Source organism: Camarhynchus parvulus, chromosome 5 (genome assembly GCF_901933205.1).
Source record: "Camarhynchus parvulus chromosome 5, STF_HiC, whole genome shotgun sequence".
Taxonomy (NCBI): Eukaryota; Metazoa; Chordata; class Aves; order Passeriformes; family Thraupidae; genus Camarhynchus; species Camarhynchus parvulus.
This window is the reverse complement of record NC_044575.1, coordinates 33,846,278-33,873,747: the sequence shown is the minus strand read 5'-3', so window position 1 is coordinate 33,873,747 and position 27,470 is coordinate 33,846,278.

Here is a 27,470-nt window from a genome sequence, read left to right as displayed (position 1 = left end):
TTGAAATTTCAGCTGCTTGCACCTATCATATTTGCTGGAAAGGTGATGAAGGCTTCCTACAAGCTTAATTGCAGCTCTTAAAAAAAACCAAACCAAAAAACAAATGAAAACAAACCAAAAATCCAAAAAACCCCACTGATTAATTTAACTTTTTTTCCTTTTTTCTTTTAACTTCCTTCAACAAGAAGGAAATTATTTTCTTTGTTACTTAATTTTATAATCTTATCAGAAGACATAGCTATATTCATGAATGAAAGAGCATTCTAAAACCATGGGACAATTCATAGTGGATCAGAAAAAGCAGCTTTACTTGGATCCTTAGGTGCAACTCTGTTAAAATAATAGCCAGGGTTCAAATCTCAACCATGGAAATATTTGTGTCTGACACCTACTATGGGAAACTGGGGAGCTGTTATGAACTCTCTGCAAATTAAAGCTCTCACAGCCACAACTCTCCACTGGGCATTTTTTACAAATGTAATTGAAGATGCCCAAGGTGATTCTTTAATCAACCCCTTTTCTGGCACATTAAAATTCACCATGACTCGCACAGCTACCTAAGTCATTGGGGAAAATCTGATGTAGGATTCTCTCACAGAAATACTGCCTGGTTTCAGCACAATCCGGTGTCTCGCTTGATCACCTCCGTAAAAATACTCCTCATCCCAGGAGAGCATGTTAGCATAGTATAAGAGCATATATTACTTTTTCTCTTTGCCTTTAGGGCCGTTCCTGTTAAGTCAAATAAGTGTGAGATTCACAGTTTCTAACCTCTCTTCTCCTGTGAGGCTCTGAGACAACATGGAGGTAGTTTCCAGCATAGCTAATCTAACTTTTCCACCAGAATCTTTTCCTACTAAGTGCCTTTAATTGATCTTACCTACTCAGTCTTTGGTCCTCACTGAAACAGGATTCTGATAAACATAAATTGCTCCTGGGATATTTATGCTATCATACATCCCTTGACTCTTAGAAGCTCCAATTGCACAATGACATATGCCATCATGGTGTTTGAAGCTACCATAGGAAATAACTCATGCAGAGATCATAGTCTTCTAGAATTTCCTTGAAGATATATGTTCAGCAGAAAATCCTAGTAGAATAAGCCTCTTCCTGTGCAACACTAGTATTTTAGTGATGTCTCCAAATTAGTGCATTCCTAGAGGTAGTGATTACTGTAAATTAATTTCATATGTAGGAGGACCACGCACTGTGATAGTTGGATTTTTAATATTTTCAATGTGCTGTGCTTCACATCCTGCACTAAAAATTCTCACTCTCCTTTTTAGTACTTGTCTTTGGTAGTATGAAAGACTACTTTCATGTCTCTAGCAGTTTTTTAGCTGTCAGTGTTAGCTTCTGACAAGCCTTTCCATAGCTTTTCATATGTCATTCATGTCATCACCAGTGGTGTCCACGTGGTACTGTTCACTCCTAATTTGTCTTTGATGTTTTGCTTAGGTTACTCTTCTAGTAGTCATTCCTCAGCTTTGTTTACAGCTATCATTTGACATTGGGCATGGCAGGAGGGACCTCATCTTACTTATGTAACACTGGCAGCTTATTTGCATCACAGGCAAGTGGAGTTTTATTTATTCATTTAAGCTACCCTACTAAGCTCACCTTTTTGAAGTATTTTATTTGTAGGAGAACAGTAACCTTGAAGTTGTAAACTAAACTTTAAGGCTAATACCTTTAAGGTTACTCTGATTTTATCTTTCTCATCAGTTAAGATTATTGTGTCCTATAGGCTTATGCAGTATGTTATCCTGCTTTCCCACCCACGTTCAACCACTTCCCAAGGAATATATGTTGCAGAATTCACTCATCACCAGTCACTAGTCAGAGGACTGATCTTGCATAACATGAGTTCATAATTTACAAACAGTATCCCTGGTAAACACAAATGCATAAAGTGCTGTTCCTGCCTCTAACCCATGCACCAATATGCTTTTTGGGCAAGTGTAGTCTCATTTTCATTTCTTCATATAGAGTGGAAAGTATTTTTGCTCTCTTGAAACTTCTGTGTGATGGTGATGAAAGATAGTTGGGTCTTGGCACATGTCCTCCTGCCTCTCCTCCTTTGTAACTGTCTCTGGTGGGCAGTTTGTCCCAAAATGAAAACACCAGGTGGGAATTGCAGGAGAAGCCATCTGGATACTCACATAATTGATGCATTCCACAGATGGGGGACCTGTGATGGTTGACTTTGCTACCCATTAGCCTTCAGTTGGGTATGAAGTACTGGTGGACACCGGGCCAACTGGGCCAACTAGTCTCTTGAGGTGTCAAGCAGCTCCTGAGTGTCTCACTCCATGCCTTCCCCCAGCAGGGACTCCTGCAGGGTATGTCCAGCCTGAAGATGGGGAATACTCACTTTTAGACAGGTGAGTGAAGTGCTGAGGTCTGGTCACATACAGAGATAAAATCCTAAAGTAGCTACATAGGGGCTTTCTTGCATTGTAATTGTGCATCCTGCAAGGCCAAAGACTGCAAACCTATGTGTTTCCAGCTGAACCTGCTTATAACCCTTCAGACATACATTATATACTTCACTAGCAATATTTAGATTCTGTATTAGTGACAAATCTGAACATAATCATCTACACAATCAGTGTCACATTTCTTGTGCCTGACTGAGTCTTGTCTGTCATCTGCTCTGCAGCACTTTGTCACTGTATTTATAATAGTCAAATAATGGGCTGGAGCCCAACACAAATTGTCAACCTGGCCTTCCTTTCCCTCCTGTAGGATACACAGGTGCTCATAAACCCTTTCCAGAGACAAATATATATTCTCAAAGTGAGAATATAACTTAGACACATTATCAATATTTTCTAGCATTTACAGTGTAGTTAGAAGTAATGTCACTGATTCTTACAGTATGTTTTGAGGCACTGACTGTTCTGCACAAGTTTTAGATGTAAACGTGGAAACAAAACCACCGGAATGCAGGAATACTTCAGTATTGAGCATTTTTTTAAAAGCAAATCTTATATTTTGGTGATGAGACTATTATTTTTGAAGCTGTCAAATTTGATTCTATAATAGCAAAACTCTTAAATCCATGGTGTTTACATGTGTGTTGTTTTGTCTATTCTGCTCTTCATTACCTGGTGTTCAAAAACCTCTGCAACAATCAAACTGACATTTATGTCAGTGTCAGGTCCATGGAAAACCTTAAATAATTTTCTGACTCTGAATTTCTGAAACGCTGTAGTTTTTAATCTCAGTAATTGACATATTTGTCACTTGGAGACCTTACTCACACAGACTTTTTAAGAACAAATGAAACCTTTATAATAGTGCATGAAAACAATTCATCAGTCATGGAAATCTAATGTTATTTATGTATCTTCAAAAATGTTTTTTTTATTTTTCAAAAATAAAATACAAAATTAATTATATGAAAAATCCCACACTTTTTATTGTGACTTATCTGCTAAATAGAGCCTTTCACAACTCTCTTAATAAAAATACTGCAGTAGATTTGAGGACCTACAGAGAAATCTATTATCAACATCATATAGTTTTAGGTTCTTAAAAAAAAGAGTAAATTTTAATCAGATATATTATTCAGATGAAAATACATATTGATTAGTTATCAAACTGGTGATCTTTCTAGTAGTGTCAAGGTTAAAGCTATGCCACAGTATAGTGCAAATTCCTCCAAAGTCTGATTCAGTCTACTCTGTTACCTATATTAAAATGTACACAGTAGACCAATAAAAACAACCTGATTTATCTATCTTGTTACAGTTTTGATGTCTTCTGAAGCGTTAGCTATAAAATAAGATAACTGGAAAAGCAAAGTTCTAGTGATCTCTGAGCATTCTTCATTAAGTAAGTTGATCTAAATAGGTTATTTTAAATTTAGATAGTACATTCACAGCACATTTTATGTACCAAATGACATCTATTTGTGAATAACCCTTTCCTGTTGGGACCTATAAAGGAAAAGTCTCCAAGTATAAGTAGTGAGTGTTTGGATATTAAAAATCTTGAGAGAGGCTATCCACCTACAAACCCTAAGTTTGTAAATATTCCAAGTTTTCCACAACTACATGTTTCCCCATGTCTCTTATTTTGATGATTTCTCAGTTATTGGTTTATATAGTGAAAACCTGCACCTGCAGAGTCGACAAGACCACCTCATGTAGTCAACTCATCTAGAAGGATTACTCTGTGAAGGATACAATTTTGGTTTTTTTCTCTTTAGAGGAAAATGAGTCTACATGTTTGCTTTACCTCAGACATCTTTTGTATATTTGGAAATAATGCTCATGAATCAGAACCATAAACTTGTATCAAAGTCATTACTAACAAATTTAGCTATTTAAGTTCCTGAAGTGTTTATTTTCAAATTATCTGACAACCTTTATGAATGCTTCAGTTGCAAGCACCTGAGATCAGCACTGATACTTACACGACATGTGCCAGTCCAGGCTCCACCATTGCAAGACTCCCTTTATACCTGCTTCAGCAGGTGTGCTTGCTCCTCTTTCCATGCCTTACATCTTCTGGGCTCTGCACTTTGAGACTGCCATCAAGAGCTTGTTATCTCTTTTTTATGCGACCCACAAATGTAGTCTGGACTCCCTGAAAGTCCTGCTGCTCTCCAGCACAGTGAGGTGTACAGGAGAGCCCTGAGACCTCAGGCTGAACAGAAAAATCCTGATATGGGTGTGGGTTGAAGTCTTCGACCTTTGAGTCACTCCAGACAGGGCCAGAGACTTGTGGTATCACTTTTGTGTTCCCTAAAGCTCTATCAGTAAAATGCAGCCCTGAGCAAAGCCTCTGGGACACCACATGCATCTACACTGTCAAGGCAGAGCTGCCTGCAAGAGCTGCTGGTAGTGCTCTGATTGCCAGCACTTCTCTGGAGCTGGCTGAACAGAAAGTAATATCAATCTCTACTTGATAATTGTTTTTGCTTGCTTCAATAAAATTGCTTCAGTATTGCTTAAAAAATAGTGCACTATATTGTACTAGTAGTCATAGCTACCTATACTATGTACAAAATAATTCTGATTAAGATCTTTCAGTCCAACCCTTTCCATAATAAATCATTTATAGGAAGCTGAATGCAACCTTGCTCTTCCTCGGGAAACTTCTTGCTTGTGGCTCCAGCTGCACTTCACACCTTGTGCATGCCTGACACCCACTCCTCCCTTTGCTTTGTGCTCCAAACAGGGCCTGAGATGCTCAGTTGCTTATAGCCAGTGTTTAGCATGTGCTACTTTGCTTAAAAAAACCTGTTTCGAATAGGTAGCTTTGGGGCTTTTTTGTTGTAATTGTCCTTAAATAACGTAGGAACCCCTGGTAAATAATGCACACAACTAAAAACCAAGTGGCATTAAAGAGTCCAAGGAATATCCCAAAAAATATGGCAAAGGATGTGAACTGCTGGATTTACAGATATTAGGCTGGCAGGATGCAGGCAGGCCTCTAGGAAGAGCCCCATTCTGCTGTATGCCTCTGTTGCAATGTAAATGTTCTAACTTTGACAACCTAGGATTTAAAAAAATGTTGTAACCATTTCCTACCCTTTAAGAATTTACTTTTTCTATACCCTTCCACCTTTTTCTTCTTGCTTTTTTCTTTTTGTTTTCCTGGTGACCTCCATTTGAAAGGATTTATGAATTAAACCAGTAGAATGAACCCATCTCTTTCAAAAGGTAGTCAGCTTCCCCATTTCCTCAAAAGGTGCAAAAAGGACAAAAATAATATTTTTTTCTCTATTTTCTACAGCTGAAAACAATTGAGAGGAACTGACAATGACTACGTTAGAGAAAGTTAATCTGCACTTTTTTCTTATTGAATGCAATGAAAGGAAAACAAAGGTCTGAAGAAAGGAGCATCACATAGTAGAAAGCACGTATTTCAACCTCACTAAAATGAGGAGATATGGAAATCATGTAACAGACCTTTCAATGTGGAATTGATGAAAGTGGTACTCTTCAGCCTAATTTAAAAGGAAATTTTTATTATAAAGAATATCAAAAGCAAATGTTGTTATACACCATTTTTTATCTGATTATTTAATCAAATCTTTCCCTTATCTCCTCTTCAAAAGAAGCTTGCCATTTCAGCAATATTTCAATAATTAAATCTGTGTTAAGAAAATTGTACTGGTTAACTTGGGCTACACCAAAGTGTTCATCTTATTCTAGTTCTCCAGCTCTAGCAGAAGTCACTATGGAGCCTGTGAATGCAGGACAAGAACAGACTGAAACTTCACGTCCAGCTTCTAGCAATCCAGGACTTTTTATACCCGATATAATATTTGGATAGTTCTTGATAGACTTATTTGATGGATATTTAAAAAAAAAATCTTGTATTTTTTTTCATCCTTTGTGAGGATTTCTACTGCTTAGAGCAGGTAAAATGTCCTGTAGCAATGAGCTCCACGTGATAGTTGCAGCTTATACAAGGAAGTATCACATTCTGCTTTAATTCTGCTACTTTTGGACTATCTTTTGTGTTTGAAGAAACAAACTCCTATCTTTTGTGTTCGAAGAAACAATGAGTTCCTGGTAATGTTCTCCTTTGTTTGATACATATATTTGGGATAAATGCATATCAAAATTTATATGCCTATATATATTCTATCCAAAACCACTGTAATATTGCTATCTGGTTGAAAAATGAAAAATACCAACCCAAAAAAGAACCCCATTGAATTTCTGCAAGGAGACAAATTTTATCATTACTGTGATGTTGAATTAGCTACCAATTTACTTGTAAAACCTCATCAAATTCAATTTCATCTATGAAAAATAAATGCTGTAATTTGGAAAGGATTGCTGTTTTTCTCACCCACATCTGTGTGAAATTGGATCTATTGAGTCTGTGCTTTAACTGCAAAACTAGTGCTTAACTGCATGGGATATGTCCATAATTCTACTTGATTGATAAAAGTTATAAATTTATAATGTCTCTACTTGAGCTAAATAATTTAAAATTCAATATATTAATGAAAAATATGGAATTAAAATGATTTGATCAGTGTATCATCCCTACACCTCACTTCCCCTGTGCAGATGTGAGACAGAGAAAAAATGCAGCTCTACTGGACTCATTAGGTAATATTGCTTTTCTCTTCTCCTTGAAAAAGCTAGTTCTACTAGTTGATGTTTTTTTAAACACTCCCCAAGCTGACTATAGGGGAAATCCTCTGTCAGTCTAGGACTTCTCAGCTGTGATGAATCTGGTTGTGCCCATTTCCAGTGTACTGTTTCACACTGTCCCATCATTTAAGACAAACCTTCTTCTAGACCTTTTATGCTTTGAAAATTACCTGTGAAAGGAAAGATGAATTTTCCAGTTGTCTGCATGTACATAAATAGGTGATGAATGGAAGCAGCAGAGATGCAGATGAGGTTTACACATTTTACCTGAAGAAGACTAAGTCAAGTGCAAAGACTGCTTGCAAAAATAAAAATACACAGAACAAAACAAAAGAAATTACTGAAAGTCATACCCATAAATATGCAGTATCAAGAATAAATATTGTTGTATGTGCAAAAGCCAAGATATGCTTCTATCTTACAAGTTTTGCCTTGATTACAGTGAATATGAAAACTACTAAGTTTATAAACATAAATACCAAAGCCCTGAATTTCCATAACACTTTAAAAATGGCATACTTTCATAGGAAATTAAACAAGTCATAATCCAATAGGGTGACATAAGCTGGTTTCTAAATATAATCATCCTGAAAGAAATGGACCCTGGGAACTGAGTAATGTTTTCAATCAATGTGCCATTGAACAGTTTTCATAAAAAGCAATAAAAACAAAGCACTAAACTAATTAAAATACAGAATGGAGATAAACATTTTTTGGGGCATTTATAATTACTTTTAGTGTGCATAGGTTTCTCATGCTGGAATCAAATATTCACAGCACAAAAAAAAATTTCACATTTTGAACCTTATAATAAACATGTAATTTAAATCTTAAATACAAAACAGTTTCTGAAATAGGCCTTTCTCCTGTTTCTTTTTTTTTTTTTTCTTTTGGTCAGCGACAAGAACTACCTCCATTTTGGTTTTATGGGTTTATAACTTCTAATAACTGCAAGGTGACATGGTTACAGTGTGCTGTTCTGTGTCATTTTTCTGTATAAATACCCAAAGGCAGAGCTGAAGGCATGTGTGTATGTGTATCTCTGTGAGTTTAATTTGTAAATCTCTCCTTCAAGTCTGGCTGAAAACTTATAAACATGGTAATCTTGTGAGAGTGAAAGTAAAGATTATACAGGGTTATATATTCTCTGCTGGATCATTTCACACTGCTGGAGTTTGTCTCTTCAATTAATTTAATTCACCTTTTTAAACACCTCCAATAGAAAGAGGCATATTACTGAAACTGTTACATTTCAGAGAAGAGATTTATTTGTGGAAACTTGTTTTAAACTACGGTTTCACTTTTTTTTTTTTTTTTCCATTTGGCTTCCTCCACAGATAGTCTGTGAAGTCATATAGGAGATGCCAGATGTTTAGAAATATTAATATTGCAAAGGCATGCAACACTCCTGCTGTGGCACAAAGGCACACAGAGAAAAAACAATGAACAGTGCAGCTAAAAGCTTTAGGCTCATTTAAATTTAATAAGCTCAGAATATGTAGATGTTATAAAAGAAGCAGCAGACAGAAGTATTTTATTGGTTAATTTTTCACATCTATAGGTATTTTAGGTTTCTGAGCTTTAATGCATTGAATTAGGCCACTGACATGAGTCTTACTAAAGCCAGTGGAACAACTTATGGTAAGAAAGGAATATGGTAAGAAAGGAATATTCCCATCAATGGATATAACTCACATGTAGGTCTGTATCTATACTTATGTTGCAGAAATCAGAACTTCCTATTTCTAGTGTCATATTGGTACTCAAAATGGCTGGTCCTTGAGGTACCACTCACAATGATACAAGACTTTCCATCTTCAGGAGAGAATCAGTGATCAGAAGGACTCAAATATTATGTATTCAGAGTCTATAATGTGACATATTCATTAAAGAATTCTAATGCTCTTACATACAGGGGTTGTCCATATTAAACATATTCTAACTTTCTGGACCCTTTCTGAGATTTTTTTTTTCTGAAAATAGATACTGAAGCAAAACATCATCTTTTTCATGCCTATATTTTTCCTGCACTGCATGTCAACTTTTCCTGGGTTTTCCTGAAGCAACTTTTCTCTCTTCTACTCTTCTACTTTCTGAACATGCTGAGGTTAGTAATTTTAAAACTGCTAGTAGAATTGGCCTGAACTTGAGAATTCTATTTCTCAAAAACATTGAGATGTCAAAATCTAGACTCCTTCTAAATCAAAACCAGGTGACAGAAAAATCCTACAAGCAAGGCAGGATAAGAAACATTGTGTAGCTATCATTGAAACAAGTATTTCTGCTCTGAAATTATGTTTCCTGGAATTGTGATTGCCTGACTCTGCTTTTTTTTTTTTTTTTTTTTTTGAGAAGACAAAGACTTTTTAACTTCCAGGTTACTCTGCTGGAACTGCTGGGAGTTCTGGTTCAAGACACTGACCACAGAGTTTAGGCTCCTGTCTCTGTGGCAGGGAACTTAAAGCACCCGAAACCTGCTATGTAGTTGGAACCAACTATTAACAAGGAAGAGTTCAATTTTAACAAGCCTACATTCTAAAAAACCCAAAACCTAACAAAATACCAAAAACCAAAAAACCAAAAAAACCCAAATCCCCACAATCTTTCATTTGAAAATAATTTTACTGTGAGGACACAGCTTTGAAAAAGAAGCTCTCTTATTACAAATATCATCGGATTAATATACTCTTTTAATACAAATTAATATTTTCTGTACAAAAAAATCAGGAATCCAGCACCTTTTCCATCAACTTCTGCATACAGATATTTACTGAAGATGCCACCATTTCTCTGTGTTAGTTAATTAGGGTACTCCAGGCTTCAAAATAATGTCACCTTTAAGCACACAAAGGAATGGTAATATTAGCAGCATAAAAAATTTTCAGTAACAACTGTTCCGAAAGAAATATGTTGAATTTCAGTCCTTTTGGTTTGCAGAAGTTGAAATAGAGTAAAAAAGAATCTGGGTAAAGCTAATTACCCTGAAGCTGTATAGTCAGGAACTCTTGAAGGAGATTATTCTGATACATAAAAACTAGGAAGGAATGATTAATTTATCTAGCAGTGGGGATGGATTGAGTTGTGAGAATATTAATAAAGGATCAATCTCTACTAAATAAGCTTTTTAATGATCACTTTTAATATTTATTATGTGGATTAAAATGACTAAAATGACTAACTGAAATAATCTCCTTTCCAAAGCAGAAGTGAATAATGACAGATGCCATTGCTATACAATAGAAATTACTCAGATCACTGCTGCTCTGATGTCATAGTATTGAAACATCAAAACCATTTATAGGGAAGAACAAAGCTTCCATATGGATCATATACCAGACAAATTACCAAATGTTTCTTCCACTAATAACAGTTCTTGTTTGAATCAATATAAGGAAAATGAAAATCTTTTTTTCCCCTGCTTAAAATATGTGATTTTTGCAAGGATGTTATAAACAAACACAGTCTCTTAATCTTCTCAGGCTCAAGATCTACCAATTCTTGACAACTTCCTGAAGTTTTACAAATGACTTCTTAAACTTATGCATGTTTTTGATTTCCACAATACCCTGTATCTTTAAGATTCATAGACTAAATATATATTTTTTTTAGTTTAATTTCAAATGTGTTATCTGAGTGTTTAAAGGGGCACTCCTTAGTTCTTATTTCATGACAAGAAGTAGACCATTCTGTCCTCCATACAGGCTGACCCTTTTTGTTAAGTAGCAGAGAACTTAACAAGACTGGTGATGATAAAATTGAAGCAGTAGAGTGAGAGCACTAGCTGAGACTAACTTCTCAGGATGGTGAGCTCTGGAGGTGCTGCCAACTTCCCAGGCAACTTAAGGGCTTTGTGTCTGATCTCTTGAAACTGGGATATGCCACAATGGAAGGCTGTGCTGGATAATGTGAACCTTTGAATTTTCCAGCAAGCAGCAAACACTTAACACAAGCAGAACATATATATTCACAAATAAGGAATAAGTCCTCAAAAGAGCCAAAATTTGTCAAATGCAACCAATTTTCAATAAGGGTAAGAGTGCTGAGCTAAAATTCATGTCCTCTCCATTTTTAACAAGTTCAAAGGTAGGAAAATCTCATTTACAATTCAAATTAACTTACTTTATCAAAAAAGCATCTCCAAATACTAAAGAAGTGAACTCAAAAAATCTTTGTGGTTGCTAATAAATAATCAGTGAGGTACATCAATTGGGCAAAATGTTCCTGTGTACATGTAATCATCAGGCAGATATGTGAAAAAATACTCAAAATTCTGACATTTATGGCCAGTACATCTGCCCCTCCAAACAGCTATAGCCTTGATGAAAACTCCAAAGAGCTTATGCTATTTTCCCAGAAAAAAAATGCAGGAAAAGGATGAAATTTGACATACTGGTTGTAATTTTACTATTGATTGCCAGAGAAAATGTCTCTTCTCTTATTTTCTTCTCATATTTTCAGGTTCTTTTAAGGAAATAATTTTCCAATGAAGAATAACTTTGCAGCAGAAAATATATTTTTCTTTAAACTTTTGCCCTTTACTCCGAAATATAGTGCATAGTGTCCCCTTTCTGTATAGGTGCTTTCCCCTACAAGGGAGTTTTATATGATATTTCAGAGGGAAATTATGATTTCCCTTTTTCTACTTCGGAAAACAAAGAAATAAATATATACTTGAGGGTCATGGAAGGTCTTCCATTCATTAATACAGGTAAATTACTGTATCTGGATAAGACTACTAAAATTGCAATTTTAATCTTGTTATAATTCATCATCTAAGCATGCTATCTATCATGATGGCAAATTCTGATGAACTCCTAGCCATATTATTCTCTTCCAAAAGAAAGACTAAATAAAGGCAAAAAAGCAAGAGGCTTTGGAGGTTTCATTTGCTGTTTCTCTTAGAGATAATTTTAGGAATATCCTACTGTAAACATTAAATGTACTATGCAGTTGAGCATAAAATGTGATATTTTTGCATTTTTCTCAGAAAAAAAGGAGTATTTAAAGTGATTTCCTATTGGAACATACTCTAAACTCCTTGTCTTGGACACCACAAGTACTTAAGAGTAAATAGAGGGACAACATTTACCTTATTTATGAAAAGGCTAAACTTTGCCCAAACATAAACCACTAATATATTTCTGCTAAAAATTTGGTTATTAAAAAAAACCCCAAAAAGTTATAGAAAGAAATTTTATTTCTCTTACTTGTCATGTCAATTACAACTGTTTTCCACATAATAATTTTTTCCCCTCAATTTTAATCTATTTTGAAATACTAAAACCAGGCTGTCCCATTGCAAGGAATTGTGCCTCAAATACAATGAAAAGAAAAGCATGTCTCTACGAACAATCATAAAGTAAACAGATGCTGTATCCTACTTCATTGTTTCTGTAAACAAGGCTTTGGTTAAAATATTAACTTATATTTTTCTGTGGAAAAATATCTGGAAATGGGGCTGTAGTTGGAAATATGTATGAATTAAGTTTTAGATCAGTTTAAAATGCTGGGTTTACTATGTGTTCAGAATGTTTTCATTCCTATTGTAAACTCAGCTTATGGATTTCAAGTGATGGTTTCTCAGGAAACAGTTTTCCTTTCTCTTAGATTCCACTTCCAGGCACAAAATTTCCCAATTATACAGTCTCTTATTTTTGTATTTTTCTTTTTGTGCATTGAGAAACCTGAAAACCTTTTTTAATTTTTCCAAAAACAAAATAACAGGCAAAAGGTCTCATGGTTAAGCAGGTATTCTGGAAACAGACCAGAAAACTGTCATAACAGCTCAGAGTTCTTTACTCCCTTGCATACTCAGGAGAAAAAGAAAGCCCGAGGCTCTCTAACAGCAATGAAAAGTTTAGCCAAAGTATGAGTTCACGTTTAAAATCCTTTTCAATGTAGCAAAGAGCTGTGATATTAGAGTTTTAAATCTGTGCATCTGTAAACCATGAAAATCCCACTAGATGGTGCTCAAGAATACACGGTCCCTTGGACTGGCAAGCCCCGTGGACTGAATTACACAGGTGATTGCATTGATCACGATGCTAAATGGCTTATAGCTTTTAGAGGTTTAGTCTCCATGGTAAAAAATCTAGAAATTACTCTAAAGTTCCTGGGATCCTGGTAGGGGAGGAAAATTAGATATTTCAGACCTGTGTTTCAAAGTATCTGCAATATTCAGAGATTTTCCCATTGTTAACTGTGCACATAGGAGTAATCTAGATGACAGGGGGTCCTTCAAAATTCCAGAAAAGGTTGATCTCATGGTCTTGGTCAGAAAAGATTCTTTTCACTCTTCCTTATAAAGACTTGGTGCTGTTAAGGCACATCTGCAAGATCTGTAATTTTTGAAATAACGGGCAAAATACATGGGATTTTCTAGTATAAAGATTAGGAGAAGTCCAGAAGAAGTCTGACATGGTTTTTGTTTTCAGACCTTGTCAGTCTTTTAAAGTGAGGCAACAGCCACTGCTATATTCCTGTAAGGCATAGAGTCCCTCTAAACTGGGAGACATCTTTGGATAATTTTAGGCAATGGGAAGTGACTGGGGATTAGATTTCAATATAGTGTGTCACCTAGCCAATAAGTTGTTACTATGTGTGCCACTTATCAAGTTTAAGAAGAAAACAGCAGCACCACCTTCACACTGTTAATGGACTCCACTATTAGTTTTCCTCTGAAGCAGCAGTTACCAGGTTAAACCAGACAGAGCCATAAGCAGAGGAAACTCCAAACTGTAAATTCATAGGTAAGAATTTGACTTGTCCAAAAGTCATTTTTGCTCATGTACTGTTAGGAAAATGGAGAGTGGTAAGGTTGAATCCAAGGTGCTGCTCAGTCAGAATCTAAGGCTGTGATTTTAGGTGACTGCTTGTATTTTAGTACAACCAAGCCACTTAGGTACTGCTTTTGACATTCATCAGACAAAGGATACTGTGAAAGGTCTATATCGAACAATTCTTTCTACAAATTATATGTGATTTTCTGGCTATGTGTAATAATTTACCAAAATAAAAATAACTAATTGAAAACATAGCTATTATTTTTAATATTATCTGTAAAGAGTGATGGGAGGTACTATTCTTCCTTTCTGTAGAAAGCAATTATTAAATGCCAGTAAGAAAGCAGAGTTCATTGCTCCTCAGAGCAAAACTATGTCCATTTTTCCATTAAAAAAAACCAAAACAACAAAACAAAAGAAGTTTCCCATGAACAAAGAATAGCCTATGAAATAAAGGCAAAACAAAAGAGACTGAACCTGTCTTTGTTTCCTTGTGGAGAATGTCTTTGACTTAAGAAAAAAGGAAAATAGTGGAAAGCTTCTTTGATTGATTTTACGACTAATAGAATAGAACAAAAGCATGCTAATTGCTTTAAAATAGAAATGGAGAACTTAATTCAAAATTGGCATAAACATGCTCAGCTTCGATTAAATAGCACTAAGTGAAAACTGACTCTTCAGAGTGCCTCTCAACAAAAGTCTGTACATGGAAAAGCATAAACCAAGAATTATATGGTGCTCATGTTTCTATATTAAAAGCAAGGGTTACATTGCACTCTGTATTCCTTTATTACTCTGTACTATAGATTTCTCAGTATGGTGATACTAAATATAGTATTGCACTAAACCTAAATTAGACTTTAGTAGATCCAGAGTAATTCAGGATTGTTAGGCCAGGGAAGACTGAATGAAATGCCCACTTGAATGAGATTTGGTCTTGCCCTCTTTCCATGTGCCTTACAAGTTGTCATGCTAATTTCTTCAAAAGTGGCGGTAATGCTTGCATTAGTAAATGATTGTGAAACCTCCCCGTAACTGAATATGCAAAGTATGTAGAAATGTTCATGACATGAAGATGTTAAGTTTGCTTTAAAGTTGCAGTGGAACATTCCCAGCAGGAGTGAGGAAAGGTCTTCATTGTCAAAAATTTCAAGCACATTTTCAGTAAAAGGAAACGTTTTTTCATAATCATGGCACACAAATCAATATTGTTGTTCTATACAACATGCCAAAATGAATAGTAGTAACACCAGCTTCTTATCAGTAGTGCAATTTCTTCAGGCTATTTCCAAGCTCCAGTGCTCTTCAGTACAGGAAGGTGAGTAAGATATCAATGGGATACATTTAGAACATTTGGAGTCTGTGTTGTTTATAATATTTGCCAATTCTTGATTAAGCAGATCGACCTGCCCAGGCTTTCAAGGTCAGTGCAATTAGATAAGGATGTGAAAAAAGGTGAAGGAGCTATTCTTGGAGATAATGTATAAGCAGTTGCAAAATGTTTCACCTGAATTTTAGAAGTACAGATCTCTGAAGTAGTGGGTGAACAGGGTATTTACTGAATCTAAGCAAGATGGATTAGTTCAAAGAAAATGGAAAGATACAGAAAACAATTGACTCATTTATTGAGTAGTAAAGTCAAAAAGCTACTGCTGCAGTATAGCCATATACTGTAGTCTCTTCAGCTTTTATAAATTAGAAAGGCCATGGCTGGGTCAGTACTTCACTCTGAGTTTAGAAATCTGACTAACAGCTAGTTGCAGCTGGAAGTAGATTTGGTAACATGTAAGTAGAATCTTCCATGAGTCAATGTGAAGTCACACCATAAAAAAGGTATGCAATTTGTGGTGGGGTATAGCCTCATCTCTCTCTGTCAGGGGAAGGTATTAAATTCAGTTCTGGATAAAATTTCATCTCTGGCTCATTATTTTGCTTCATTATTCTGCGTTTTGCCTACACAGATTCCTGCTGAGTGCTATAAAGCAGTTACTGTATTTTATCCTGAAAGGATAACTACTTTAGCTGTGACTTGAGAATTCTTCATTTGGATACTCACTTACTTCACCAGGGAATGCTGGAATGATGATGTTTAACTTTAAGCTTTCAGAGTTAAAGAATTGCAACTAAGCAGCCATTGTGAGGGCAGTAGTAATAACAGTAACAGCATGGAGTATTGAGTATTTTTTTCCACATGATAATGTAGTCCCTATAAATTATAGGCTATGTGATTCAACCCTTTAGCATTATGATTGGGCATTCTGTAATCACTGGAAACTACTTAAATAGTAAAGCACGTAAAAAGAAAGGTGATTGCCATGAAATACTGTGTTAATTTCACATAAAAGGATGTTTAAACAGACTAAAATGCTGGTATGTGTGAGATCAGTTTATGAATCCAAGTGACTGTGGACGGAGAAATACAACAAATCAGGAAGAAGCAAGGGAAGTGCTGGCATAAACTGAAATCATATGGGGCTGTAATGCATGCTTTATTACAATTTTCCAATTAGCGGACTGCTGGAAAACACCCTGGCTTAGTGTGGAAGCAGCACAGTTTGCTGTTGCTGCTGGGTGTTAGAATGCAGAGACAATTACGCCATATTGAGAGTGCTATGGACAAACAGAGCAGAACCACCCATGTAACCTTCTAATGATTAAAATTTTCTGCTTTTCCAAAATGCTTTCCAAGTGTTGCAGAAGGTTCAGGACCCTGTTCGTGTCTTGTGTGCTGAAAAAGTGTTAATGTTCTACATACTGTATACAGAAAAGCTTAATTAAAAAATACTGTGAAAATGATATTGGTATCTTTTCTTCTCAGTCCCCACATGGGTTTGTAAGGCATCTCTTTATGAATGGCTTAAGGATAATAAATATATTGTGAAAATTAAAGAAAAACAAATCCTTTTTTGCCACTGTTTATATCTCCAGAATTTACAAAGACTGAATCTTTGTGAGTCAGCCAAATACTTTTCAGTCTTTCTCTTTCACACTATGGTTTTTGTTTCTCTGCTGTTTTCTCTTTCTCATTTCTAGTATAACTCTGAGACATAGCCCAAGGACAGCAAAAACCTCAGGTTGTTTAGTTCACCATGTTTCTATAAAACCTTATGCTGATTTATACTCAATAAACATCTGGCTCTAGAATGACTAATAACTGCTGTTGTCTGGAGACAGAAATCAAAACAGAGCAGAGGGTTTTGTTTACATAATAAAATACTAGAGGAGCGAAAATACCAATCTAATACTCTGAAATTTCTTTTTTAGGTGAAAACAGGAATAGAAAATCTTGATTCAGCTGATCCACAAGATATTTGAAGCGATATATAAGGTAGTTAGAAACTCATCCCTCTTCTGTCCAGTTATCACCCTCAAGTATTACCTAACATAGAAAGTATGTACCTGTTTTGCTAGAAAGATCTGACTGATATCCATGCTGATAATGCAAATAGTGCACAGTCAGTTATGTACTGTACATACAAAGGTGCCCACTCATGGTAAAATGTATGTCTTATTACAATGTATGTCTTATTATATCAAAATCTTGGAAGCTGTGATTTCCGTTTATCAGGCAGCATGATTTTATATTAAATACTACTGCAAAAAATTGTATATTAAGTTAGATGAAAATGTCAAAATTGGTAAGGAAGACAGACATAGCTATGCATACTATAAGCATTAATTATTTTATAAGCAGAATTATTTTTAAAATTATTTTAATGGAGTATTTTATACTCCATTATTTTGTTCACTTATGAAAGCCATCATGCTATCATTTACACTCTCTTTGGCAGCTTTTAGGGTGAGGTTTTATCCAATGTGAATTGGATAAATTTTGAATTGAATTGAATTTAGAAATAATTTTAGAATTGTGACCATAGTATAACATAATATATGAACATCATCACAAAGTCTGATTCTAACTCAGTAAAAGCCATCATGTAGGAAAATTCTTAGTATCTAGGTAACTTTTTCCATTTTATTCATAAAAACTTATACCTGGTAAGGTTCTAAAAATACCTTGCTTGAAACTTCATTGTGTATTCATATATGTTTAAAGGAATGATAAAATAAAAATTCCAATACTTTCATATATGATAAGTATATAATTCCATGTCTGTATCATACTGAATACATTTGTAAGTTTAAAATACTGTCTTGTGTAATCCTGTAATTCTACATTTGTATTTTTAAAAAAATAAATGTATCCTAAAAATTCCAGAAATTATTTAAAACTGATTTGAAATACAGATTTTTTAAAAAGAAAAGTATTTTTTTAACCCCAAAGGCAAATATATTCAATCACACATAAATTATCTATTTATGTATTCGCTTCATAATTAAAATATATTCTAACTAGCAACATATAAAATTATATATGTATTATTTTAAAGATATTTAAAGGCATGTTCAATTGTAAACTTGACCTGACAAAAATGTACAGGAACAAATATATGCGTGACTGAACACTTCCTTTCTTCAGCCATTCATGCTTATTGACTCCTAATCTATTTTTTGTAGTCTATCAATCACAAAGAGTTACTATCCTCACCAAAAAGAAATATTTTAGAGGCAAGTATTCAAAAATAACAGTGCTAATATTACAAGAAATCTGAATTTCATTGATTTAACTTGTTGTTTGTGTTTCTTTGGTTTACTTGCATAAGGGTGCACCCTTATGCGAGAGTAATGTTGAGTTTCTATCTGCATTACCAGATGGTTACCAGAAATTCCTGCTCAGGTTTTTCTTCTCTTGCATTCGTCTCTTACCGGTATCTGTAACACTACTTGTCAAATTGTGCTATAAGCTCGCAGACATTGAATAAGAGAAAAGCCATGGAACTTCCAACAGGATGGAAAAAAAAGCTTTTGTCCCTAACTCAAACCTGAGGACACCAGGCTGAGTGGTGCGGTTGATACACCTGAGGTATGGGATTACATCCAGAGGGACCTGGAGAAGCTGGAGAAGTGGGCACATGGGAATCTCCTGAGGTTTAACAAGACCAGGTGCTGGTGCTGCTCCTGGACTGGGACAAGCCCCAGTACCAGCACAGGCTGGGGATGAACAGCCCCAGAGCAGCCCTGCCCAGAAGGACTTGGGGGTGCTGCTGCCTGAGAGGCTGCACATGAGCCAGCCATGGGCACTGCCAGCCCAGAGAGCCAAACGTGTCCTGGGCTGCAGCCAGAGCAGCGTGGGCAGCAGGGCAGGGAGGGGATTCTGCCCCTCTGCTCTGCTTTGCTGAGAGCCCACTGCAGGGCTGCATCAGCTCTGGGCTGCCAGTGCAGGAAGGACATGGAGCTGCTGGAGTGACTCCAGAGGAGGGCCACAAGATGATCGGAGGGATGGAGAACCACTCCTGTGAGGAAAGGCTGAGAGAGTCAGTGTTCAGCTTGAGAAGAGAAGGCTTTAGGGTGGTCTCATTGCATCTCTCCAGTACCTAAAGGAGGCCTTGTAGGAAGGTCTGGGACAAACCTTTTAGCAGGATCTATTGCCATATGACAAAGGGTAACAATTGTAAACAAATAGAGGGTAGATTTGGGTTAAATATTAGATATTAGATATAAGAAAGAAGTTTTTTTCAGTGAGGGTGGTGACACACAGGCATAGGCTGCCCAGAGAGTTGGTAGACTTCCCACCCAGGAAACATTCAAGGTCAGATTTGACTGGGCTCTGAGCAACCTGAACCAGTTGAAGATGACCCTGCTTGCTGCAGCAGGGCTGGACTATGTGATTTTTAAAGGTCTCTTCCAAACCAAACTACTATTTGATTCTATGATTGTACTCTGTTCTGTGTTGCTGGTGGATTCCTTTAGTCAGGACAGCCTCAGGAGAAGGATGTGAGATACCCTTTACTGGCTGTCTTCCTCATTACACAGGAATCACTTCTCCCTAAAGAAGATTGAGATGTGTTGGGATTTTCTTGAGGACAATATGTGTGAGCATATCTTTTCCATAGAACTCACTCCTTTAACAAACGTTAGGCTTACATCTCTATATCTTCAATAATGTAGTAACTTTACAGACCCTGCAAATCACAGTATGGAAACACTATTGTTTCAATAAGATGTCAGTTCAGGTACAGCAGAAACACACAATCGTCTTCTTACAAACACCCAGAAATTTCCAGATTTAATTGAAAATTCTGTTTCAATTTATCACAGAGCTATATAACTTTTTTTTTTCAGAAGTCTTTCTCTTTCCAAATTAGCATGCATAATGCTTGTAAGTTGTATTCAGTGAAAATGAAAAGCTTTATGTTTCTGAGACTCATTTCTATGTAAATGAACTAACAAGCATGTGCACAGCAAAGCAGAGGCTATAAAAAGTAAAATGGAGTTTAGTTTACCAATATTTTGCAAGTGTTTTAACAGCTTGCACAATTAAGTTTGGAACTATGGTGAATTGGCTTTGTGTGTGTATTTTTATCCATTTGATTGACAAAATTTTTCCTTTGTTTAACTCTAATTACCTTTTTGAATTACTTTCAAGTTGGAGATTTGCATGTACTAGACATCATGTATCATTGCCATCCTGTATTGCATGAGGATAAATCCATATGTCCAGTTGCTTGACTGTCAGGAGCTGGGGAACAGAGAGAAAATATATGACACTATCAAAATCCAAACTACTGTCCAAGAAATCTAAGTCTGGAAGAAATCGCAATTCTCAGCTCCCTTCATTTTGAGGGAAAATTCTCAGATATGAAGAGATATAACTTCTGTCAGGCTGAGGATGGAACTAAAACAACTTTACATGCTTCTGTGAGTGTAATCCTCTAGATTATGAGCTAATATCAAAAGCAGAGATGAGACTCTTCTTTAAATAAATATTTTCCCCCTATGGTAAACACACTGTGAATATGAGAACTGCATCACAGCTCTCAAGGATTTAGGCTATGTAGCAGCTAAAGATGAATTCCTCATAACCAAATGTAGATGCTTATGTCTGACAGAATCATCCAGACTCTTCATTATTGAAGAGAAAAGAAGAACATCTCACCCTATGTATAGACTTCTGAAGTAAACTGGAAAACTCTTTTCTAAACTTTTCTATTTTACTCTTGAAAGATTGAGTGACTAGCTTGGATGAAACATTTGTACAGCAGATATCTGAGGTCCTGTGAGGTTAATCCACATTTATTTCTACATCTCACAGAGGCTTAGGTATAAGAAATACTCAGCTGTTTATACTGGCACAATATCAAGCTTGTGCCAAAAGTGGAATCTATGGAAAGAATATAACTTTAAAGTCAAGTAATATTAGGCAACTCTGTGCTCACATGGGTAAGCAGGTGTTTGCTTGCCACATAAGCAAGCAGCAGTTTTTCATTGCAGCCCTTTTAATCCATTCCATGCTTTGCCGTAGGCACTGAAGGCCTCTTCTGGATACAATTCTGAATCTCCTGTGCAGTTTTTGATTATGGTTTTATTATCTCATCATTAATATGAAGAAAGAACAATTTTCTTGTGGTAAGTATCACTATTACTGTATTAGTAAAACAAAAAAGTTGAGCAGATCAAGAATGAGCTGATAGGTATAAAAATTGTATCTTTCCAAATGCAACCTAAATGTGTTTCTGTATAAAACTCAATGATAACTTCTTTGACTGACTTAAGGATTGACTCAACGGCACATAAAGAAATGAAAAAAACCCCACATGGCATAGAAAAAGTAAATGAAAAAAAATTGTGGACTAAAATAATTAGAAAAAATGTTTAACAAAGGAAGTCTAGAATTATATACCTAACCACAAGAAAGATGAGCCACATCTACTGCAGCTTGAAATAGTGGCTCAGAAAGTGTTCAAATTCATAATGGGTAGATAATTCAATGACAGCTCTCAAAATACAGCCATAACACAAAACAACAATATAATATTGAATGTGTAAACAGAGACCAGTGAGTAGGGATAGGAACATTCATCCCTGTATTTGAGTATGATTGTATTAAAATGTCTTATGTAGTACTAGTATTTGCATTTCAAAGTGGACACCAGTAGAAATACAGAGAATTAAAAAAATATTTTGCAGCAAGAAATGAAAAGAGATAATTTTGTGTAGTTTATTGAAGAGTTTTGAGAGTTGGTATGATTATACTGTATAGGTGTGGAGGGAGAAAGATGAATACCAAAGCACTGTGTGGTGTAACAGGAGAAAACATAAAAATTTTCCATAGATCATGCTGGACATATTGAAACTAAAAATGAGTAGAGAAGGATTAATTAACTCCTGGAACAACCTAGTAAAGAGAATTCTGAATTCAGTGTCTTTTGAGGATTTCTGTTCAAGACTCTCAATCTTTGTAGAATATAGGTGTTAGTGAACTGCAAGGTAGAGTGGAGCAATTTAGGGATCTCTGCTACATATGTTGTCAGATGAGATGCTGAAAGAGGTTCCTTCTGATTTCAACATAATGGAATCTATTAATCTAATTAAACATACCTAAAGCAAGGGAGAAGCATGTGCCTCTGAGAGAAACATATCTAAATTTTTACCCTGACAAGATTCCCTTCACATGTGTTGTGTCACAACTGGCCTAATCTATCACAAAAGCTGAGACAATAAACCTTTAGAGTTGTGTAAGGGACTGGAGATGCTTGTAATTGGAAAATGACGTCTTTTAAAACTTACAGGCCTTTTGAAGGGAACTTCATGGCTTGCAAATCTGGCTTTGAGCCACAAAGGGAAGAGATATCTAGCCAAAAAAGTTGCTTCTGATACTGAATTCTGCAGTCCCATATTTTGGAGACAGGAAGAGAGTGTATAAGGCCTAGGAAAGAGTTTGCAATTCAGAATGCCCATCACCTAAAACTTGTCTAGTCAGTTTTTACAAGTACCAGCTGAACCACTTTTATCTATGGGAATTTCATGTTATGGTATAGAATGGGAGGGAAAGAGATCAGAGGTAGCTAGATGTCAGCAGGGCAAATTGAAGAGTCTTATTGTCTTGATAGCAAATGAAAAGTCTGGGAGGGTACAGTGATCAGGGAGACTTTGTCTTTTGCAGAATGCTTATGCATTTTCAAAGCTTGTAATGAAACAAAATGCTTGATAGGACACTTGCCATGGTGAAACTTGGCAAGCATGATTCAAGGACGAAGTGAAAGTACAGAGCTTGGTGTGATGAATTTGTTGTCATGTGACTGTTTCTTTCCAGCTACAGAATCAAAGCCCTTGCTCCAGTATGTGTGGTACAAGTACTGCATTGCTTTTGGGAGGAACTGACCAGGAATCTGCATCCCCCTTGGGAAAAAAAAACCAAAACATCTTAGTTTTTTGGTGGGGCTTAGTTCAGACAGGAAGAGATAATTGTATTTTTCAGATTTATCTGCTGTGTGACTTTTTAATTTGTCCTAAAATAAGGCTGCAGTCCTTGCTATAATGTATATATAAGTGATTCAGTGACCATTATGTTTGCACATGGTAGAAAATAGCATAATATCTTTAACTGAAAAATTGATCCCAGTTCCAGGGAGAACATCTTTGAGGAACTGTTAGCAGCATAGAATTCTTTAGTTTCTTCGTGTATGTCCAATTACATATATATAATAAATACATGTAAATAAGCACATAGAACATTTTAGTATTTTCTTAAAAATAATTCTACAATAGAAATTTTCATAATTTTAATTACATAGGACACTATATATAAATAACAGAAAAGTGTGTAAGAGATGTGTGAATGACATCTGCTGGGTACACAAGTATGTAAGTAGAAAAAATCAAAGCCCATTTAAATTCTGTTTCTTATTTGAAAAAGTGGTTGTCATATTTTTTGTTGAATCTGTCGCTAAATGATATTTAAAAATTTAGCATGAATAAATGTTTTACTAGAGCTCCTGAGAAATATTAGTTGCTAAATTGATAAAAGAATTCCACAACAGACTTATTAAATACATCTAAAACTACATATTGTTTCAGGGAAGGTAAATACCAACTCTAATTGCTCTTTATGATGTTTTCAAACATAGATTAGAGGTGAACAAACATATTTCATGCTGATAAAGCCTCAAAGCAATTTACAGTTCATCCTAAAATGGGAAATCTTTAGCTTTTTTAGTTACTTTTGTGCTTCCATTTTAGAATCATATCTGACCAGAAAGTGCATAGGGGCCTTTACCTGAAATGTAATCTACACACTATGCAGATTTTTTTATTGGAAATTTGCTTTTACTTAAAGAGATTATAGAAAATACTTTGCAAAATGTTTTTTATCTTAGTTCAAATTCTCTGGCAAACAGGAAAGTTAGATTGAAAGATGTAATACTGAAAACAACCTTAACCCTACTGAAACCCAAGGAATATTAATAAAAGTTGCTTCTACTGCTGCATCTACAGAGTGAAGTTTAAAAATTATTACAAGGAAAAATAGATTAATAGATAATATTCTAAAGTAAATATGGGCCTTAAATCTGATAAGCAGTTTATCTTTAAGATAAGCAGTATTTAATATCATTGTAAAACAGATATTTTGCTGAATTTTGAAAGTCATTTTACAATAGGGTTTTGATACTAAGCAATTCAATGAACAGAGTCCCAGTAAATTTTATTATTGCTCAATAATATTTGGATTTTATTCTGGGTTCTGAGAACCATTGTTTTGAAGATACATTCAAAATATGAGTAACCACTCTAAACTTGACTGTGGTGTTGTCAGTAGTCTTTATTTTATCTTAAAATTTGTTTACCAGAATAGCTGTGACCATATTGCCTAATATCTGTGCTTAATCTGCAGCAACTTTAAGTACGACCAAAGGGTACAGGTAAAGTATTTTTGTGTACTTGCACAAATGCTGAACAGTGTCCATCCTGCTGCCAGTCACACAAAGGACATGTACATTTTGGTTTCTCACTTTCAAATCACAAGGCAAAACCCGCTCAATTTAAATATTGATGGAATTCTGTTGTTGTTATGGTAAGTCATCATAAAACATAAGTTTCCTTTTCTTTGGTACTAATAATTTACTTTCGGTGGTTAGATTTGAGTTGGATCAGCTTCCTAAAAGACTGCACTCCCTAGCCTCAAAAATGTGAATATTAGCAGAGTGCAGAGAGAGAAAGCAAAGAGGTTGAGAATAATGAAGGATAATTGTATCACAGAATGTTGGATATAGGTGACATTAAGCTGAGATGGAATTACATGCTTTATTTCCTGTACTTAATAGAACCCATCTCTGATTCCATGTCAACACCCAGCATATGAGGACAGCTTGCCTTTTGCATAATGTAGATTATACATGACAATGACGTTAAATTAGGTGTTTTGTCATACATTTCTTTTTCCTTATGTTAGAAAAACAAATATTTACAACAGTAGAAGAAGTTTTTCAGCCCCCTTCGTCTGTTAGCTGAGAAAAAAGGAGAGAGGAAGCTACTTCTTCATTTTCATTTACTTCTCATGAGAGTGCACATTTTTGAGTAAAACAGAATTGGCTTCAGTGAAATACTTCAAGTCTTGGAAAATGGAATACTTCACATCTCATAAATTACTTCTCTGATCTGAAATAATTATATAATTATTTCTTCAAAAAGAATGAATGCAGTAGGCTCTTGGACATGGGGCCAAGTATAGATGATAATAATTCTAAGATCTTGATATAGCCAGATAAAGAGTAATTAAGAAAGTTTCTCTGCTCTCGCTGTTACTTCATGATTAAAGAAATGATCTGTACATTGATAGAACATTATTCTAATAATTTTTACTTTGGACAGCCAAAATAGGTAATGGGATGTTAAAATTTCTACTTTCTATCAGAGTGAATGAGTAGTATGTTATCAGTACAACATCACATCATTTTGCAAAGCTCACAATATGAGCAAATTACTTCAGTAGAATAAAGCATGCCAGACCTTGCTTTTCTGTTTCATAGGATTATACAGTACCAAAACATAATGTATAATTAGATCAGAGCTTTTGAAGCAGCAAAAAGCACATTTGTCCATTGACCCTGAGACTCACTTGGTTAGAGCTGGGTGCTAATAACACCAGGGTTGTGCATTCAATCCAGTACTAACCTTTCACTTGGGAATTGGACTTGATGATCCTTGGGGATCTCAAAAGGATCACCTTTGCAGCACAGAATATTTTTTGATTCTGTAATTTATTCTGCAATTTCAGGATAAATTAAACTTCCCCAGAAGTAACTCAGTTTTATGGTCTTATTTTACAATACTGTGCACATATATATATATATATATATACTTTTTATTTGTTTTAAATATCAAAATAGAGACAATAGTACTTGCACCATTTATCTTTCATGGAAGGAATGTACAAAAGTCCTTTTGCTTATTTTGCTTGACCTTACAACAGATGACCATCTGGATAACTACTGTGCATGGTGCCAAAAAAGCTGTTAACCCCTAAAATAAATAAATAAATAAAATTAAAATGAAAATCTGCCAAGAGTCTGTAATCATAGGTCTCAGAGTCAAATCTACAAATACAGGTCAAATATTGATTGTCAAGAACCTTATCTTGCATAATTGTCTTGTGCTAGGAGGGAGAACACCCTCACTGCTTGATGCTCCTCACTCACTTTATGCTCAGTGCACTTTATACTCGGTTTTATCGAGCTTTTACCTGACTGAGGGGGTGGGGTGGATTCTTCTCTTTCAATGCTATATTATGGACAGATGATATAAACAGTAATTCAATCTCTGGTCTCATTTTGCTCATCAAGACAGTTCAATTCTCATGATTTCAGTTGGAATTGCACATCCTTGAAACCACTGAAAACCAGGCCATAATCCATCTGAACCTTGTCTTCTTTTCTGAAAGAATAAAACAAGTTAAAGTCAATGGGGTGGGTTCAGGGACAAGCTGCAGCTCTACAGAATTCCAGTACTGTAGTTGAAGGACTAGATGGACTTGATGATCTCAAAGGTCTTTTCCAATCTCAGTGATTCTGTGATTCTGTGAAGTGCTGTAAAACTGTAAAATGTATTAAAGTGCATTTGTCTTGCTGGCTTTTGTAGTTTTATTTGTACTATCCAGTTTCTCCTGTTCATTCTTTTCTGGGAACTGAAATAGCAATTGCAGTCCTCTTTGAACACTGTTTCTTCCTGTATTTTTTTTTTTTTGAAATTGAATTGGAAAACGCAGTTTTTCACTAAAAAACCTAGGTTTTCCCTCATATTTAATAGAGTAATCGATAAAAAGTAAATATGTATGAAACAAATTTATCTTTATTTTACTTTGACTATCTAATTATCACAGAATACCTGGTTGGAAGGAACCTCAAGGATCCTCTGTTCCAGCCTTTCCCCCTAAAAAGATGGTGTAGACAAGATGGTCCAGCACCCAGGCTGGCTGAATTTTAAAAGTGCCCAATTTCAGGGAACTCATCACTCCTTTGGGAGATTATTCCAATTGCTGATTGTTGTCTTTTTGAAAAATTTCCCTCTTGTGACCAGCCACAATCTCTCCAGGAGTAACTCATGGTTCCCTCTCAGGGCATCAAGTGGGTGCCTCAGTGCCCCTGAACAGAGTCACTTTTTGCCCTTCTGTTGCGTGCTACTGCTACAGTTTCTCCTTGCACACCCGGTTTGTGGGTATCTA